Source organism: Coturnix japonica, chromosome 4, assembly GCF_054131305.1.
Source record: "Coturnix japonica strain WE chromosome 4, WE-NBRP24, whole genome shotgun sequence".
Classification (NCBI taxonomy): domain Eukaryota; kingdom Metazoa; phylum Chordata; class Aves; order Galliformes; family Phasianidae; genus Coturnix; species Coturnix japonica.
In genome coordinates this window covers 78,099,732-78,116,807 of record NC_140666.1, presented here as the reverse complement: position 1 = coordinate 78,116,807, position 17,076 = coordinate 78,099,732, and the positions used below count along the sequence as shown (strand labels likewise).

Sequence of the window (17,076 nt, the reverse complement as noted above, 5' to 3'; positions counted from 1 at the left end):
AGCTTCCCTTAAAGGTTAGAACTATTTGTCAGGGATGTTCTGTGCACTGAACACACATACCTTTCCCATTTGGATCACAAACTCGTTCATCCTCATCACAGCGCCACAATCCACAGCAGCATCAGCTTCTCTTTGCACACGATCACTGCTGCAGTCAGACACTGGGCATCCACAATCACCTAAACATCTGCTAGGTATTAATAGGAGACAGTGCAAATCTACCCTAAGGGCTGAAGGAGTGAAGAGGAATTGGCTGTTCAACACTGCGGTGCCACCAAGTACCGGTTAATCTGCCTGCCCAGCTGTTTCTAGTGGTCAGTAGACATATTGCCCTAACGATCCACCACATCACAGACTTGTAGTTTTATGTCCTTTATCATTAAAGGGAAACACAGCTTCATTTTACATCTCCTATGTAAAAAAGAAAAAAATCACTGGTCCCTCAGGCATCATGTCTGAGCTTTAATAAGCAAGAACAAGCCTCAGGATTTTAAATACATGGATCTTTCAGGCTAAAATGTCTACTTTTCAGCCTCTTTCTTTTTCTGCTTTATGATGATGATCTGAATTGTCTAAACATCTCTGCCTCTAATTAGAAGGAGTCTCATGCCTTCGATATCCAGCACTATCCACAAAATGGAGGAAAACCACAGAAACAAAACCCTCCTGATGCAGATGAGATGAGAGACAAGAAGAGCTAATGCAGACAAAGGGCACTTTACATACTGTCTGTACTCGCTCATAAATACATAAATTACAGAAACACTATTTGAAGTATAGATTGATCCTGGTCTTTTAAAAATAGTGTAAACCGCTGGGAAAATAAATAAATAAAGCTGTTGTTATTGTACTTAACCTCCTGTCTCACTTCACAGATACAGCTGGAAGCTCCAAAGAGATGGGGACCTTTACTCCAGACAGGCTCATTGCAAGGGAAGATCAAAGGATGAGAGCAGTCTTTTGGATGTAATCCCCAGCAAAGAGGGATGAGATTAGAAGAGAGGCAGTGAAAGAAGAGCTCACACCTCTGGCTCTCTCCAACACCTCTCCATTACTCCATGCACTCCAGAGGACAGATTATTTGAGTAGCTGAGGGAAAGAAGCTGGATTCCCTTTGTGCTTGGAGGTGTTCCTTGGAGGAGCTCTATAAGCCATTGTGTGATAGGATTTTCTCACCACTTCCCCAATGAGCTTTCATGTACCTGCTCCTGGCAGGCTCTGGGGTCTCTGGTTCCTTCTGCAGCTCCAGATCTGTCATCTCTTCAAGGTAGGCCCAGACGGTTCCTTTTCACTCCTTAGACGGCTTTTTCTACCGTATAGCTCTCTTGTGCTTTGGGGTACTTCCTTGGGCATCCTGGGACACCGTGCATGAAATGTCCCTACACAAACAGACAGGTACATTATGTGTCCTTGTAGCAGTATGTTTTAACTAGAGAGATAAAGTAAGCATTCAAAATTCAGAGCAAAGAGTTGGAATTTGTTGGAAAATTATCAAGGAGGTAAAGTCTGTAGAGAGACAACAGCTTTTCTTTGGCCAATTGGAATAAGCAGAAACAAAAAAACAAACAAAATAGGTAGATTTTCTATAACTCCTGCTTGCAGCAGCGATATAGGCCTCTCCAAATATTCTCCACAGCCTCAGGGGACAAACCAGGTCCTGAAAGCTCTCCATTTGCATCAAGAACCATCAGTTCATTGTCACTCCTTCCTGATGTGTGCAGAAAAGTTATTTTCTCATTACTTCTATTTTTTACTCTTCAATATCACAAGCAGCCTGCAAGATCCCATCCAAGAGACAGATACATCCCCACAGAAAGGAAATCCACTCACACTGTGATACTCCAGTGGGAAACAGTTATTGCTGATTCTGCTCCCATTGAGCAGTATATGGGAATAGCCATCAAGTTCAATAGAGCAGGACCACACAATTAAAGGAGAAAAGATTACTTCACTTTTCCATTTCCTTCTGCTAACACAGAAAAAGATTAAAAAGAAAACCTTTCTATTCCCCATTCCCAGAATTTGCATAACTCAGTACTCTAATGATCAAAGTACAGACCTGTGACCTAAGAGATCTGGGGCCAGACCTTCATCCTGATCCAACAGCTAATCAAACCTTCATGGCACTTTTGAGGACTCCCACCAAAATAAGAGGTCTGCTACCACAGCCTTGAGCAGCTGCTGCAGTGGTGTTCCCACTGCCCTCCACAGGCAAAGAGCAGAGGACAGGACATATGACTTGTCCTCTGTTGCAGCAAAATCTCTGCTCTGTGGCAGCACATTAGAAGCTTAGAAGCTTTTGCGTATCTGGCATGCTCAGGACTGTGGAACTGCCTGTGTTGCCTTTAAGTACTGGAAACAAAAGTTGAGCAGAGCTGAGAATCCAGCCATTGGCTTGCAGTCACTTTATCAACCCACACCCTCTTCCTCCCTGTAAAAAGTGGGTACTTGACTACTTACCTCACAGAGTGTTTGAGCTGTTATTTTCAGGAACACAAACACATCCACATCCCTGTCCAAATATTCTCTCCTTAATCTTACAGCACATTTATAAGTTATTGCACAACAGAACTGCTAGAACTGCCAAGTCAAACTCTCCTAAGATAGGAAATTCAGATCTGAAGCTGGTCAGTCACATGCTGTTTCATCTGGAATACAATTGGTGCCTCAGCTGGTATACCTGGAAGGCACAGGGCTCTGTAGTGAATGCAGATGTTGTCAGTGGCAGGCTTCCCACAGAGACTGAGGGGAACAATGCGGGAGATTAGAGAGGAAGAATACTTCCATTGCTTAGAAAGGAATGCCATTTCAAGATACTGAGCATATTCTCTCAGTATATGCCAGAACTCTTTCAATGTTCTCAGACCTAGGCAAGTGAGAAGGCTGCTCAGTCACTGCCTGCTCCTAGTTTTCCACCCATCAGACAGGGCTGGCCTTTTCACAGTGGCTACCTTGTGCTGGCATGGATATGCAGAATCAGGAGTGCTTCTGGTCGTTGATGAAGATGCCTGGACTTAACACTATACTCTGTGAAAATCCAGGATTTACTGTAGGGGCATATACTAAGCACTGCCAAGCTTACAGTTCAAGACCAAGGTATCTAAATCTGTTCATTCATTGTCTGCGAAGGGCTGCAAAGTTGGCAGACAGGATCCCAAATGCAACTTTATTTTTTCCTGGTTCATGCTGAAGCTGTTAAAATTCTCTGAATATTAAATGTCCAGTCCCACTTTCAGGGTTGACTTAAATGCGGTTTCCAAAAAATGTGCTGAATACTGCTCATTTCTCAGAGAATCAAAAAGCTGGAGGCCCTTTGATGGGGTTGCTTGCATTTTTAAACCGCACACACACACTAGTTAGAAAATGGGGCAAGTATGGTTATATGCTTTTCTATCTCAGACAAAAATACACAATTCTAAGCCAAAATTTTAGGTGTTTCTAACTGTTCTCTGATATACTTTTAGTGTCTTTAACCTGAATATATCATACACTTCACAGCTGTATATACTGGCTGAAGGAAGGTAAAAGTGAAGCACAGAGAGTTTAGTAATCAAAGAGTGGTAGGAGCTGGTGTTTGCTACCTTCAGAAATTCAATTTCCATTGCATTAATTAAACAAACAAGGAATAACTCTTCCCCAGTGCTAAAAAAAAAAAAAGTTTCAGCAACTTCCTTGAGGAATGTTGGCGTTAGTTGAGCTGAACACCTGACTAACAGCTGAGATGGTGTTAGTGAGCTAAACTTGCAAGAGCTGATATCAAATGAAATCTGAATGAATCAGAAAACATGCTTTTGGAAACAATATACTTAAATACAGCAGATGCATTTAAACAAAAGACGTAATTCAAGTTCACGTGTCAGAATGCTTATTCAGTGTTCAGGTGAGTGCCAGGTTTCCCACTGCCAGACTAGACTGTTGGTGGCCATAGATCGCAACAGCCATGAGAGAGGACTTACACATTCTGCAAGTTATGATGCAGGTTTTACACCAGCTCAGCTCTGATTTGAGTCTACAAGTCTTCTGGCAGTCAAATGTCCAAAGAACAATGTATAATGCTGTAGCACCTAACTTTGGCACCATATGTCTCAGAGCAAGCGGATAACATGGCACTAATTAATAGCTAGGCTAGGCTTACACAGGTGGGTAGAGGGATACCTGGACTCCTCTGGCTGTGCTCTTCACTAGCTGGGTGCATGCCAGTTGTGGTACGAAGGCTGTTAAGCTGTGTTAGCATAGTGCTGTACCTAAGCAAAACTGTCCTGCCTTTCAGCTGGTTGTATTTATTCAAGAGCAGAAATGCACTAATATCACACTGCTAGATCCCAGCTGGCTCTCATCTAGCCAGCTCATACCCCAGGCAGGATGGATATCTCTGTCAGCACTCGTCTTCCTAGGCATGTTGAATTTAGGGAGCCACCTAAATTATCTCAGACAAGTCAAGGAAAGAAGCCGAGTTGAACTCTTAAGAGAGGTAGGTGGTGCCATGCCAGAGGAAATTATCTGCTTCTACTAACAGTACTCTTGACCATTAATGTTATTTTGGCATTCAACAACTAAGACAGGCCTTTCCCACAAAACACTGTAAGAACATGATGCTCCCTCCTCACCCATTGCCTTTTATCCTGTAATCTAGTGATTAAAGACTTCATGTGAGAAGTGGAAGAGCTCTTTTGGCCAGAAGGCTTTTTACACCCAGCTTCTAATTTTCAGCAGCAATCTAGCAATAAAGCTATTCTGGTTGGAGTACAGAGGGCTCTTGGTCCCTCCTGTTAAAACTGCTTCACTTTTCTCAAAATATTTAGCTATCTGCTGGGGCAGAGAGAAAGAGAAAGTTACTGCATGGTTCAGTAGTTACACTCTCCACTGCAGGTGGGGGCAGCTTAGGAATGTAAATATTTATCCAAAGTTGAAAAACTTGAATGAGAGTTTTGGAGAACATCTGTCCCAGAGTGTCCCAGAAGTTGAGTAATTAGGCTTTCCTGGGAGACAAGCATACATTGGAGTGCCAGCCAGTAGGGAGAAGATTTGGATGTAAGTAAGTTTCTCACATCACAAGTGCTTCAGAAGGATGTGTATGTCTTGGGGGTTAAAGAATCTGGATACAGCTTGCTGCTCCTGTACGAGTGGGGAGAGCTTTTGTCTGACATAGAGTGGGAGTCCTAGAGTGTCAGGTGAATGTCCTTGCTGCTTCTCCACATCACGGCTGCTGCCAACAGACCCAGCACTGCACAGCCATCTCCTTGCTCAGAGGCCTTCTGCTGCCCTGAATGCAAGTAACATATGATAGACTTGGGGACCCCCTGCAGGGAGTGACTGCAGCAACCTGCAGGTACAACCAAGACAGCTGGGGTCCCCTTTCCTCTAATAGGCCTGAGAGGTCTACATGCATCCTGTGCCAGAGACCAGCTGCCAGCCTGAGGTCCTGCACTTATTCATCCATCCACTTCCTCATGAGATCAGGGCAGTCTCAAACCCTGTTTGCAATGCTGCGTACATCTGGCCTGAGCTCTGCTATGTGGGAGATTGCAGCAATAGCCTATAGCTGAAGGCAGCCCTTTGAGGGCCACGCATCTGTGTACATGTTTACATTAAATAGGATTAGATAAAGCACATTTGTCAGTCTTTCCCATGCTCTCTCTTGTCTTCCTACACTGTGAGTTTGGGACTTTCCTTGCTCTGAACAGCAGTATGAGACACAAGAGGAACCAAGAGCAGCTCTCCCATCTTGGTCCACTTCTTATCCCCCTGATGGAGGGCATTTAGGATGCCTTTGTTTTCTTTTATCTGCTGCCCAAATATTCTCACATAAGGCTAAATCTCTCAATGGAGCAAAAGATGTCTATAGCTTGTTTAGCTTTATTTTCCCACTGTTGACCTTTACATTCACTTTAAGGGATAATGGTTTGACAAACAAAAGATTGTCATATTCATTATTTTTAGTAGCATCTTCTACTCAGGTCCACAGGGCTGCTCCCTGCAGTGGCTGTTTGGAAGCCTTGCATTTAAGATTGGTGCTCCTGCCACTTTGGAAATTTTCATTTTGAGACTCTTGTTTTCAGGGACGTGAACAATTTGCAGGGGAACAAAAGAAACAGCCAGAAACAAAGCACTTGGCATTGACCCAGCCCTTCATTCATAATAAACCTTTTAAAAAAAGCAGAGGTGACTCAGCGCAGGCACAATTCACAAACCAGAAAGGCTGGCTTCCTTACCTCACAACTGCATTGGTAGGCACTTAATCACTGCAAATAACATAGTAGATATTTTAGTTTTGAAAACATATACTATGTTATATTCATCTCCTGAAATTGCTGTAACACACAGCCTCTCATCTAAAATAGCCCTGTCAGATATAATTGGCAAAAGTCATCAGATGAGGCTCACGTCATATAATTAGATGTATTATATTAGGATGAACTAGTTTCTTTAATAGTAATGCCACAATGTATGACAATGCCAATGTAAGACAAAACACAAATGACTTCCATGACCTTCTCAAGGCAGCAACTCTGATTCCCTGACGCTTATGGCGACAAGCTATTAAAACTGTCAGATAACTTGTTTTGGCCCTTTCTAAGCCCACTGTCCCAAACAAACCCAAAAGTTCATCTCTCTATGCCCATACGGCACGACTCAACCCTCTGTGAGCAATGGGCTGGGACTGGAGACCGGAGCACTTGGTCCAAAGGCCAGGAGAAGGCTAAATTTTATGTTTAGGAGACAACATAATGAGAAAGGGCAGTGGCCTGATGATGATGACTCACCACTTCCTGATGATATTCAGGTTTCTAAATAACAGAGTGGGTGTGGATGTCTGTTGTGGTTTGTTTTTTTGTTTTTTGTTTTTTTGTTTTTTTGGGTTTTTTTTTGTTTTTTGGGGTTTTTTTTGTTGTCATTTTGTTTTGGGTTTTTTTTTTTGTGTTGTTTCTTAAGTTAATGATCTAAAAAATATTCCTCTGCTCACCCCGTGATTTTGCTGGTTTCTTACAAGCATGACGTTACAAATCAGTTTACAGTGTCTTACACACCTCAGTTTCTCTAGCAACTGTGTTGTAATATCAGTACTCAGAACTGAATTTACTACTGAAGATAAAAATTAAGGTATCTAATTCTAGTTATACATTGCTGGGCTGTCTCCACACACAGGACTCAGCACAGTCAGCCATTTACTTTGGAATCCTTTTTACCAGTACAAAGGTATTATTACTCTCCTGGTTCTCGAGGGTAATTATTAGAGTAAACAATCACACCCCTAACTGACCTAGTTAAACTGTTGGAAAAGCCAGGGGTAATTTCTAATGCAAATCAATGCACCTGCATATGCAGTGGCCCTGCTCTCTGGTGTTGCTTAGAAGATGTAGGTCCAGCAAGGCTCTGGCTTGGGGGTAAACCTGACAGCTGGAGTGTGCTGAGGCTGTCTACAGGAGTCTGCTGGGATTCATCCATAGACACTGCACAGGACAAGTTTGAAGGACGATCCTTAGTTTTTTAAGACTCCTTCAAAGCTGATTATATTATCAAAATCTACTTATCACTTACGTCTTGACAGCTAGACCCACAACCAAGTGCACCATCACCATCTGCAGCTTGCACTTGTAAGCAGTAATATCATATAGGGGCAGAAACATTCTATAACTTTGCCTAGCTTTATAGGGAAAATACTGACTTCTAAAGACAAGATTCCACCCTAAGAAGTCATAAACTTTTTAGTAATACATCCTGGCTTGCTACCCACTATAAATCTGATTCATGTAACAACTGTTAGAACAATGCAAAATTAGGATTGCCAGTCTCTCTGGAAATTCCAACTCATCCTACTCTGCTTTTGTCATCTCAGCAAGAAACTCATAAATTCCAAGCTGAAAATATGGGCACGGAATATGAAAGTAGAAGGATCCACAGTGAGTGAGCAGGAATGAGATCTCAGCCAAACCAGTCAGCTGCTGCTGTGGCAGCTGTGGTTGATGCTCATGGATTTAATGTGTGGAGCAAGCGGATCAGGGAGATCCCTCCCCTGCTGCAGATCCAGACCGCAGTGACGTGGAGGCTTTCAGTCTTCGGCAATAGTCTATATTTGTTTGCTGCAGAAAGTCTAAGCTTCCCTTTTCTGTTTAATACCTTGGCAACCATTTATATCCTTTATCTCCACATCATTTGTTAACAATGAATTCTACGTAATTATATGGTGCATGAAACAGAATTTCCTTGTGTTTATGTACATTTCACTCTTATTAAATAATTTCTGTGGGTGCTGCTGAATCTGTTGGACTAGGAAAATTGCAGGCAATCTGCATAATTTTCTCTCCTTACCTCTAAAATCTCATAAACATTTGCAATTTTCCATTTATGATACTTTATCTTTTCCAAGCTAATTTGCTGTGGTTGTCTCATAGCTATTAGTTTTTTTTTACCTTTTGCCACTTCCACTGTATCATTTCTTGAACTAGAACAACCAGAACTCCTTCCATTGTATGGAGTGGATACACATATTCAACCCTCTAGTGCTGTGCTGAGTTTTGGGCTTCTCATTACAAGGTAGACACTGAGAACCTGTTGCATATTCAGAGAAGGGCAGTGAAGTGGTGAAGGGTCTGGAACACAAGTCTTGTGGTGAGTGGCTGAGGGAACGGAGATTGGTTAGTCTGGAGAAGAGGAGACTCAAGAGAGATCTTATCATTCTCTACAACTTCCTGGAAAGGAGGTTGTGGTGAGATGGGTGTCAGACTCTTATCCTGGATAATAGCAACAGGACAAGAGGTAATGGCTTTAAGTTGCACTAGAGAGGGGTTCATATTGGATATGAATTTCTTTGCTGAAAGTGGTGATGCATTGGAACAGGCTGCCCAGGGAGGTGGTGGGCCCACCTAAATACCTAGAGGTATTTAAGAAAAGGGTAGATGTAGTACATTTGGACATGGTTTAGTGAACGTTGTGGGGATGGGTTGAAGGTTGGACTAAATGATCTTTGTGGACTTTTCCAACCTTAATGATTCTGTTTCTATTTACTAAAAATTATCTATATTGTCTTCAGCTTTCTAATTTTCTGAAACTTTATTTAGTTTGTGAAATGTAACTTGTCCAAATCATCGTGATTACAGTTCCGCAATAAACTTCACCTGTAGCACAGTGCTTATTGCTCTGTGGAATATGCAGGAGAGCAGGAGGCAGACAGCTCCCTGGTAATCACAGGGACTTTCTTTTATGACTTCTGGCTGCAAGGCTTTGCTGTTTCAGGCTGGTTCTATTGCAAGCAAAGTTGCACTATGTGTTTCTCACTCTAGGGCATAGTCAAACACAGAAAGCTAAAGTAAAACTTAAAAGACACAATGCCATGTAAAATAAAACCCACCCAAAAAAGTTTTCACAGTCCCATGCAAACAGAAACCTTTTAATTCTCACATATTATGAGACATCTTACTCACCTAATTAACCCCCTGCCTTTCCTGGAGCAACCTGCCTGTGTGGAAAAAAAAATATCCTGACACTTCCTAATATAAGGAAACTAAGTCTTTCACACATGTAGGTTTAAAACTAGCACTCCTTCCTGAATTTAAGGGGAACTGTTTCATTCTTCAATAATGTTAATGAACGAGAAACACAACAAAAGCCCAAAACCTGTGACAAGGCACTCCTGGTCCCTTTTAGCCTTGACTGTGATCAGCAGCTCCCTCACCACCAGGAATGGATAACTGCCCTATGCGCAAAGTAACCCAGAATCCCAGCCAGCACCCTTGCCCTTTCCCCAGCCTTCACACTCCTCTGGATCTCTGCTCCTCAATTAAACAAAAGTCTTAAACTTGCATTTACAACATGATGCCTCAAATGCATCTCCAACAACACTAAGAGCAGGGTAGCACATATTAAATATTTACTTTTTGATTACGAGAGACTGAAGGCATTTCAGGCAAGCTAACATCTCATCAGCTACGGGAGGGGCACTGAAATGCCATGGGACAAGAAGACACTGCTACCTATGTCTGTGTGGAGCCTTTAACTGGTGTTTGTATCAGCTGGGGAGTTTTGTTGCTTTCCTCTTTTGAAATAGAAATTCAATATTAAGCTTATGTGCAAGGGGTTGTAGAAAATGGTTTGTTGCAGCAAAAGCAACTTACTGCTGAATCACTGTGAAAGGTAACTCATTTATTTCCAGACTGTTCTCCCCATGCCAGTCAATGCTATACTTTTTTTCATGTAAAGTGACATTCTGGTCTTGATAAAATGAAGGCAAAATTTCCCTGTGGTTTTCTGACGCAGATTTCACCTTGCCCAGATCCAGGAGAGTGATAGCGTTAGCCCTCAGATTAAAATCCAGGAGTTCCTGGCTCTCTGTAAAGCACACATTATTGTTCTGCTCCTCTTCCCACAGCCATCCATCAGCTCTGGGCCCTTCATATACTCCAAGTGTCCTTAAAGCTGCTTTTTTTGGAAGTAAACTTCTGCCTACTCACCCAGCCTCCCCTTTTGGAGGAACTGAGCACCTTTAGCAGGTTTCTGACTAACTTTGGCAGCCTCTGTTGGAAACAACACAAGGGTTAGTCATCTGCCAAGGAGACATTAATCACTTTGCTGCTGCCTCTGCTAATGGGTAATGGCAAGATTTCAAGCGGTTGGCTCCCGCGGCAGCAGATCACATGCCCGATCCACATCCCCTGCACTCTCCTTCCCAGCTCCCTCACCTTCCCTCCACTGGCAGCTCACCGCAGCTGATCAGTACGCCTGCTTTTCCCTCTTCCCTTCCTCCCAACAAGGATTCATAGTGATTAATGTGTTCTCTGGCTTCACCGCCGTGGGACAGCCCCTTCTCAGAGTGGAGGCTGCCATGTAGGATCACTCATAGCTGTCTCAATTATTCCCAGCCCAGTTCAGAGATGGGGAACTTACCAACCAAGTTAAACTGCATCAGAAACCACATCTCTAGTTGCAACTCAGCTAGAAAACAGAGGTAAAATGCACTTGTTTGTGAGTTTAACGAGCTACTGGACATAGTAAGGAGATCCAGAACTTTTAGGAAAAATATTTTATTTCTTTATGCTTTATCACTATAACCAAATATATCTCTGTTTTATGTCATTCTTTCTAACTGCTGGTTTGCATGTCTTTGTCAGATAGAGATTATTTTTTTTTCTAAAGTCTCTATGAGGGCATCTAGGAAAGAATTCCAGGTAAAAGGATTCATACTTCAGTATTAAAATTTATATGAACATATAAAAAAAAAGTTTGAAACTCTTTGATATATATATGCCACATGCAAAAAAAAAAAGTGTATTTAGCATTTGAAAAATGTAATGCACCAGAGCAGATGTTGCCTATGTCATCTTAATTAAGTCTTGTGTGTTTCATACAAATGTTAGTCCCATAATCACTCTTTTTTCCCCCCAAAAAATGCTGCTGCTTTAAAATTATACAAAGTTAATCAACTCTGAAGTTGAATTAAAGGTGTGTGAGGATGCTGAGTATAATTTACAGGATAATTTATGATTTTTTTTGCATACAAAATCAGGAAGTGAATAGCAGCTATTTAACAAAATGTTTTTTGTGAAACTTTGGCTTTCCTTGAATAAAGAGATGGGCTTGCAAAGTTCAATCTACCTCTGTCTCATTAGAAATGAAATAAAAGGTCCACATTGCTTTCTGACCCAACCAAGGAAGAAGAAGAGCATTTCCAAAAAAATAATGTATTTAGATTAAGATTAAAATGTTTGTAACAAAACTAATTACATCACTACGAGAGCTGGGAAGAAGGAATAGCACCAGTGCTATGAGAATGGGCTTCCATTCTCTAAAAGCATTTTTTCAATACCAAAGGAATTCTGCATTATACCTCAGTCTGCACAGGAAAACTGATCAGAGAATAGAAATTGTCTGTTGCCTCAGTTATTTAGCAGATGTAATTATGTGCAAACAGAATTATATGCTTGGCATTATGGAAGTTCCAGGTTCACAGAGCTAAGAATAGTTATGCACAAAATCACCTGGAAAAGTAAATTTAAATAGAATAATATCAGTAATAACTCAAAAATGTTTAGAAAATTCCTGCTGAAAGAAGAAAATACTGGTGATAGGCGGACAGTTGGACTGGATAATCTTAGAGGTCTTTTCCAACCTTGTTGATTCTACGATTCTATAATAAAAATATCTTCATCAATAAATAGAGGAGTATAAACACTATATATATATATACACTATATATATATATATAAATAAATTATCATTGTTAAAAGCAAATAAACAAAACAAAAAAAACAAAAAAAAACAAAAAAAACCAGAAAAATGGGATTAAGATTCCAACCTGATTTGAAAAGAAGATACAAACAACCATAGGAATACAGACAACTATCTAAAAGACTGAAATTGAAACCAGTGATTAAGTACCAGCTAACAGTTTTGAACTGTAGAAAGGTCAGTTGCAGCAGAAGAAATATTCATTAGATCCAGGTGCGTAAGTTAAAATACATAGGAATGAACCGATCCAGGCAACTTGTCTAAGAGCTGGGGAAGGCCATTGGACCTTTAATGTCACTTTTCAGTGAAGCTGTAGTTAAGTTCCCATTATCTGGCAGAAGAGGGATGCTACCCTAATGACTGGAAGCCTAAATAGCCCAGCCTGCTGCTCTGACAGAGATGCTGGGAGCATAGAAGAAGAGCAGATGAAAGATCTGGTTAATACAGAATTTAAGGTGAATAAAAGAAGTAGTAGTCAACAACATGTTTATTGAAAGCACATCATATTAAACACTGCTGATTGTTTTTAAAAATTAGAGGAGCTTTGTTGCTGAAGGCACCAGCAACTGAAATAATAATCCGGAATTTCTCTAAGACATTCAGCTCTGAGTCACATAAGAAATGGGAGTGAAACCAAATCCAGCTTCACATACTTTAAGTGAGAAATAAATATAGGTCTTTGTTAGATTTTAAAAGATAACTGGAAATGGAGAGGCAGCATTATTTCTAATGAGTTTTCTCTGGGGCTAGGTCATAGCTCTATGCTATTAATACTTCAGCAAAATGAAAGACAAGTAAAATAATTTCAGAGAAATGATACAGATTTTGGAAGAATACTGTATAATGAAGTGGGGAAATAACTGTTCATCAGTAAAAGACTATGCAGACAAGTGTACAGATATATAACTTTTGAAAGATAGTTCCAAAGGAATAAGAATAATCAGGGGGCTAAAAGTGTCAGGGAGCATAAGTTCAGTGAAGAAAAGGTGGGAGGGAGTTTTAAAACATCTTCCTAGGATGAGGAGCTTAACAGAACTGGAAGAGAGTGGTCAGTTTGCAAATCATCCCTCTGGGAACTTCTTCCAGGCCAATGCAGGTGGAGGCATTAAACAGATGAAAGCAAGGCAAAAATAATAATAGTAATAATAGTAATAATAACAACTCAGATGAGATCACTGCAGAAAAACACAAAAGAACTGCTTCAAACTAAGTACACATAAAAAAATAAAAAATAAAAAATAATTAAAAAGTCTAAGCCCCAGAGAGGAAAGCATTCTGGAGAGAGTTCTGATGCCAGATTTGCTCTGATGTAGTGGTGCACCAGCAGGGTTCTGGCAGGTGCTGCTTGGAAAACCCAGTGACATTTGTACATGTTCAACACTCCCACAGGGAGATCCTGGCTCTGCAAGTTCTCACTTGGCAAACAAATATTTTGCTTGAAGAATGCAAGACCTTTGAATAGTATAAAGAGACGCATGCTTTGGGTAACAGAGAAGCAAAACAGAGCATCTGAGCAGCTTTGAGAAGCACTGCTGGACTAAAGCTTAGAAAAAGTCAACTCTTTTTAAAAGAAATATCATCCCACAGAGAGGTAAATGAAAAATAAAATAACACAGAAGTGTGCTGAGACTGACCACAGCAATAATGCTGCCATCTGTGGAATACCTTCTCCAACACACATGAGAAGGGCACAACAATTCGTTTGACTTCCAGACTATGAAAAACATTCCCATACATACACTGACTGTCTAAAGCAAAAAGCTTGTGAAAAATGTCCAGCAGGCACGCCATAAAACATCTTTTAAGAGCTTAAGTAACAAAATACAGAGCTCTAAAACACAGCGGTTACAACAGAGGGTGGAAAACAGTTGTTCGCAGACATCCCGACGGATAGTATTGGCATGGACGTCCTACAACCACGCAGCCAAAACAAGAAACCAGAGCTCTCTGCTTCTATGCAGGTGCTGTTAAAATAAATTCGCACTGGCACACTCATCTAGGGAGGGAGGCTGTGCACTTAGGGAGGGCACCGAAAGGTTCCTGCATTGACTGGGGCCCATGTCAACTGAAACAAAACCACATTTCTGTCGTTTCTGAAGGGGAATGGCAAACCTCGCTACACCACAAAAACATGGTGCTTATTTCTCAGCTTTCAGATGTACAATTTCAAACTGAATGCAAACCTCAGGAAGACCCAGTTGCTGCAGATGCCCTCTGAAGAATTAGAGAAAAACATAGAAGAAAGACAAGAGCTAGATATCACATCAAAAACAACCACCGCTGCGGGTTGTGCTTAATGAGAAATGCGATTTTGAGAGCTACTGCTGCTGGTACAACCCTGCAGCTGGGATTTAGGAGTTTTGGCCCTATTTTCAGCTTATAGAAATCATTTCATAATCAGAAAAAAAGTAAAAATAGATGATATTTAAAAGCATGAAGGGGAAAAAGGGGAAACTTTGAGACACCACACAAAATCATTGTACAAGGATGAATGAAGAAATTGAGGATGAATGAGCAGTCTACCAAGAACAATTACCAGAAAAGAGATGTTCAGATTTGTCACACTAAACAACTAAGGAGGCACTTAGTGATAGTAAGTGCCCTTGTTGTTGTTGCTCCAGTTTATTTCTGCCATTCCCAGTCCAACTCTTCTCTCCAGTCCTCTTCAGCAGTGGCCCATATACAAGGCCTGAAGTGAATGAGTAGCCCCATGAAGTGCAGACGAGCCCTCTCAGCTCAGCTCAAGTTCTTCACAAGGCCCGCCTGAATGCATGAATTGACTGGCTTCACTTAAATCTCTTCCAAGTCTGGTTAGTTCTACAAAAATGCTATAATTTGGCCACAGCTGCCATTGAGTTTTAATTTTTTAACTTTTCCCCACCTGGAGAGTAATTTTGGACCAAAATTCATGTTCTGGAAAGCACTGAAAGCAACAGTTCTGAAGCAAACCACCAGCATGGAAAAGGTCAGCCCAAATGCTTACCCACTGGCAAGCTTCTTTCCAGCCAAAGCAAACCAGTAGAATGAAATGTCCAATATGCTTATAGATGGAGTGCTACTGAGCCCACCTTGTTTTCACATATAAACCTGTGTTTGCTAAGGTAGGAGTACTAGACATAAAGCTCTCCCGAATTTGCCCTGCATCTGCCTGGAAAGAGTTCAGGAAGCCCAGATACTCTTGTCTTCTTGCAGCCTTTTTGGTCTTTATACAAGCAGATGCAATACAAAATCAGTGCCAGTTCCCTGAGGGAGAAAAAGCTTTTTTAAAAAACAAAGCAAAGCAAAACAGATTGACTGCTGGAATTTATTTAGATCGACACCAGTGGGTCTTTCTCAGAGGGAAGGGAACTTTCTGTGCATTAAATGTTTACCTCCTTTGCGGTAGCAGCAAATTAGGTGTTTACTTCTTGAAGCAGCAAGAGGAGCCAATGCACCTGTTCCTTCCAGATTGTCCCTGCTTTTTTTTGGCATAAGATACTGTGAAAATGGCTCTGGTGATCTGCTGTGGGAGTGCTAAGAGGTTTTCTAAAACAGGTTGAAGCATTTGTTTTTCAACAACAAAAAAAAAGTTAATATCATTCTCTCTTCGTTGCTGCGTTTTATTATATCTGATTTCAGTTCCACCGAATACTGAAATTAGATTAAACATTAAAAGCCAGGAAATGTGCGTGAAAATAAACATTCCATATGCACTTATTAAATAGATGCAAATCATTATGTCAGCACCTGTCCTCATGGGCAGAATGGTGGCTTTGATAGAGGTTTTCCACAACTCATCATTGGACTGTGGATCATCCCTTGCCCAAAAAATACTCTGAATGAAGGCAGAGACTGAAAAACCACAGTTTTAAGCAAAGGAGTCAGACTGAAAGGCGGATTGTAATTCTCCTTTGACCCAGCAGTTGTTACAGGTCTCCTAATCCCTTTTGTATTCAGAGTGCAGGGGCAAAAGGGCTGCTCATCCTCTGGGCACATCTCCACTTGATGCAGGTATAGCATTCAGCATGTAGCAGTCAACACCCTGAATGGGGAAACAGCTTAGACCAGCAAAAAAAATACACACAAAGTTGTTTTGCTGGTACAAATTAAACCAGTTTGTGGAACAGATTACATTATAGCAACAACAAAAAAACGCTTTTGATGGCAGGACTGAACTTAGGGTAGGGACTTTGCTATTGTAATTATACTTTAGCCATGCCAGCAAAACTTTTTAAGTATAGACCAACTCCCTGCATTTTTATCTTTTCAGTTAAAAAGATTGCACAGAGGCAGAAGTTATGAAATGGGCTGGCAGCGGGTGTGGGGAAGTGTGTTTGCCCCTTAGAAAGCACAGTGTCTCTCAGTGAAGAAGGCAATGACCACATCAGCTCTGGAGCTATGCTGGGGGATGGGATCCTTTGGTCCAAGCCATGTGTTTGTGTAGTAAAATATTTTTTGGATGGTGATTTAGGTTGTTTTATATTAGAGTGTCTATTTTGAAACACTTCCAGCTGCTGTGTTGATGAAGCTTGAGGGTTTTTAATTGCATGGAAAGGATTTTGCTGCTTACGCACTGATGAAATGGTGTGTACATGCAGATATAATCAAACCGTAATCCTTCAGGAAAATCTTGATATTTAAGTACTCTCTGCTCTGGATGTGCCAATGTAATAGCATACATGGTTTTTACATATAATGCAGTGCAAGACTACAACAGTTAAGACATTCAAAGAGGAAAAAAGGGTGGAACACCTTGGCAACAGTGCTAATCCCTTTGAAGGCTCCAGCATCTGCTGAGTCAGGCCCTCCCTGCCTCTCTCCCCACGCCATAGCTTACAACCAGCCCCTGCGTCACTGCAAATTCCTGACTTCACT

General features: G+C 41.2%; 1 long non-coding RNA gene across 3 annotated transcripts in view; it reads right to left on the bottom strand.

Moving 5' to 3' along the window:
- LOC146761140 (uncharacterized) overlaps positions 1–2,304 on the bottom strand; it is a 48,186-nt gene extending 45,882 nt beyond the window's left edge. For all 3 annotated transcript variants that reach the window (XR_014945500.1, XR_014945501.1, XR_014945504.1), the window contains exons 1-2: positions 2,060–2,304; positions 1,203–1,379 (exon numbers count right to left, since the gene is read on the bottom strand). This is a non-coding gene — a long non-coding RNA (uncharacterized LOC146761140). The remainder of the gene's footprint in view (positions 1–1,202; positions 1,380–2,059) is intronic.
- Between the last annotated feature and the right edge of the window lie 14,772 nt (positions 2,305–17,076).